At 41.9% G+C, this 3314-nt stretch overlaps 1 long non-coding RNA gene across 1 annotated transcript; it reads left to right on the top strand.

Annotated features, from left to right (window-relative positions):
• The first annotated feature begins 376 nt into the window (after positions 1-376).
• LOC125304279 lies at positions 377-2687 on the top strand. Its single transcript, XR_007195217.1, has 5 exons — positions 377-854; positions 1418-1536; positions 1648-1780; positions 2025-2079; positions 2186-2687. It is a non-coding gene; the product is annotated as an uncharacterized LOC125304279 (long non-coding RNA).
• The last annotated feature ends 627 nt before the right edge of the window (positions 2688-3314 follow it).

Genomic DNA, 3314 nt, shown 5'->3' with positions numbered 1-3314 from the left:
TGTGGGTTATGTTGTTTTCACTGGCGGGGGTTAATAAACACCCCAGACCAAGGGCGTAGGTTTGGTCTGAGCTTTGGTGGGGACACTACCCACTAACCCCCAAAAAAACACTCAACTCGTTCACCAGCCACTATAGATATATAAAATGATTAAAATGATTAGATATATAAAATGATTAAAATATGTAGGCTACAGATATGTAGGCTATTAACATTTATTTTCTATTTGGTCTGTTATGAAATCATGCCCATTTAAGCACAGCTCAGTTTTAAGAACCTTAAATACATGCATGCTAGCATTTTGTGAAAAGAAATCATTAAGGCTACATTGACAAACTCTTAACCGTGAGCTGCCTCCCAGATAGCAAGCATAGTCGGCCCGATTCTGGCTGAGTGCTGGCAGTGTCGGCTGAGGTCCGAGTCGGCTGAAGCACAGTAAACACAGTCGGCCCGATCCTGGCTGAGTGCTGCCACTGTCGGCGGAGTTTCAGGTCGGCTGAGGCACTGTCCCCTTGAATGGGCCGACACTGACACGCAGTAGTTGGGCTGATTAGTGAGTGTCTTATTTGGCCCGATTGGGGTTTGATGGGCTACTGCCAGTTTTCGAATCAATCTCGGCAGACGGATTTCATACAGTGTGTGGCCCGATACTTCAGGAACGAACACTGATCAGTATCGAGGCTGTTGGCGGCAAAAATTAAACATTTAGCGACAGCCGGACGCTAAACGTACATGGCCCAATTCTGTGAAGTGACTGTCGGCCCATTACATGTGGAAGAGCCACGAGCAGAGCAACTGTTCAGTTTGAAACCAGCAGGACGGCGCGAAACTGTCTCGTTTTGGACACTGCCTGTGGTAAGTAACATGCAACTTTACCTGTTATTGCATGTAAATCATTATGAATGTACGTCGGCTTATTATTGCAGACAAAGTTTAACAAGTAGCAAGTAACAAGAATGGGTGTTTCAATCTAACACCCTTGACGATGACGAAGCTAGCGGTAACATACGGTTATGATTTTTTAGCCTACTTTGTTGGCCTAATTAGCTGCTACCTTTAACGTCAGTGTTGGTGGTCAAAAACGTTCAGTGCTGTAACGTTAGCTATACTTGCATAATTATGTGGTTTTCAAAGAAAAGTGTGATCTAATCATTTTAGAAATAGCTTAACAGTTAACCAGTATTGCATGACTTAGAATATAGCGATTGGTAATTGGGCATTTCATCGTTATCTATCCAACTTCAGGCACTAGGCAGGGTGGGTCCTGTCATGGTCATGTAAAGCTCATCAAAATCTGTATTTTAAGGTCGTTCTGTATTTTGTACTGAGGGGTTGTTTTATGATCATGTAATCATTTTGAGCACATATACTTCCATTAACCTAACGTTACTGTGACTTTTTTTAAATGTACACCTCAGAATCCAGGCCACACTGACCAGAGACCTGCCTGCACTCCTTTGGATGAAGAAGGCTACCCGTGTATACATGTGTGAACCATTTCTTGTGTTGGAAAAACAGGAGACCTGAAGAGCTCTTGGTAAGTTGTACATTGATTTAATAGAATAAGTAATACGTTTTTGTTTAGATGAGCCAAATCATAGGAATCAGCTTTCATCTAGGCCTGTGTTTTGTGATGTGTCATTTTTAGATGCTTTTGGTTTGCCTCATCCATTATGTCAGCAAAGAACAGGAGTGGGCAGGAAACATGCGCTGTTGAAAACATGGCCAACCAACTGGAGCACCCACAAGGCTCTTGTGAAGGAAGTCCACAAGTGCTTCAGGTCTGTATGTGTTGACAAATATGTCTTGCTCTTGGTGATTGTCATTGGTAATATATCAGCATTTAACAATCACACAATGTCAATGTTGCCCAAAATAACTACCAGGGAGGTGTTACCAAGACAGCTGCAGAATGGCAAGACTGGGCTTTAGTAACATTTTGTCAGACAGTAAAGGATACATAGTTTAATGATTTTTTTTCTTTTCTTTTGAAATGACATGCTGTCCATGCATCTCAAATTGAAGGATGGATGGAAAGAACTCTTTGATCAACCCCCACAGAGAGCTGAGGTGGCTATCTGTAAGTATATTTGAGTGGACAAACAGAACTTCTGACAGATGACATGTTGAAATCTTGCTTTAGACCTCATAATGATCTTATAATATTCTTTTATACCTAAATGCAGTTTGGAGACACCCCCGGCTGGTAGTGCTGCTGAAACTGGTGGAGGCAACAATGAAGCGGCAACAGAAAGAGAAGGCAGGTGGCAAAGGTTGCTGCTATTGAAAAATACTTCGAGAGTGAGTATGTGTGCATGTATGTAGCTGGGTAGGTCATGGTACATGGTACAAAAATACAGAATTTAAAGCACTTAACACTTAACTCACAACTACTGACAATGGAATTACTCTTTTAGAGTGAGTGAGTGAGGGAGAGAGATAGAATATTTCTGTAAATGTTTAATGTTAATTTAGAATCATTTATTTCTTTGAATCATTATACAGTTTTAAAATGTTTAATTGTTTGTGTTTTTGTATATGAAAAGTCGATTGTTGTAGATAAAAGTAGATTGTATATTTTAACTTGTTTAATTTCTAAAGTGTATATATGTAAAAGCTTGTATAATTTTTAAATGTTTGTTTTATTTGCAAGGTTGTGTTTGTCAAACTTGTTAATAAAAGTAGCTTGTGCTTTTAATTACTAGTTCTGGATTTGTGTTTATTTTCAAGTACTTTTGGTAGTTAATGGGCCACACGGGGACCCAGCCGACATTCAGCCAACACTCAGTCAGATCAGTTTTATAGTGCGTGGGCCAGTGCAGGCCCAGAGGCCCAGCCGACACTCAGCCAACACTCAGTCAGATCAGTTTTATAGTGTGTGGGCCAGTACAGGCCCAGAGGCCCAGCCGACACTCAGCCAACACTCAGTTATATAGTGTGTGGGCCAGACCTGAGCCAACAGAATGCATGACAGTCATTTCACAGTGTGTGGGCCACACCTGGGCCAACAGAAACAATAAGAGTAATTTCACAGTGTGTGGGCCACACCTGGGCCAACAGTTCCAATAAGAGTCATTTTACAGTGTGTGGGCCAGACCTGGGCCAACAGAAACAATGAGAGTCATTTTGCAGTGTGTGGGCCACATCTGGGCCAGAGGAAATTCTTTGTGTCAGTTATCAGTAATTGGGCCATTGTTGGGCCGGAGGCCCAGCCAGAACTGGGCCAACACTCACAAAACCCTGAGGCAAGGTAGTGGGCCAGAGGTGGGCCGGTCAAATTTTGCTATCTGGGCTGTATATTATCTGATTCTAATA

This window comes from Alosa alosa, chromosome 1 (assembly GCF_017589495.1).
Source record: "Alosa alosa isolate M-15738 ecotype Scorff River chromosome 1, AALO_Geno_1.1, whole genome shotgun sequence".
NCBI lineage: Eukaryota > Metazoa > Chordata > Actinopteri > Clupeiformes > Clupeidae > Alosa > Alosa alosa.
Note: the sequence above shows the minus strand (reverse complement) of the source record. Positions and strands in the feature narration are given on the sequence as shown.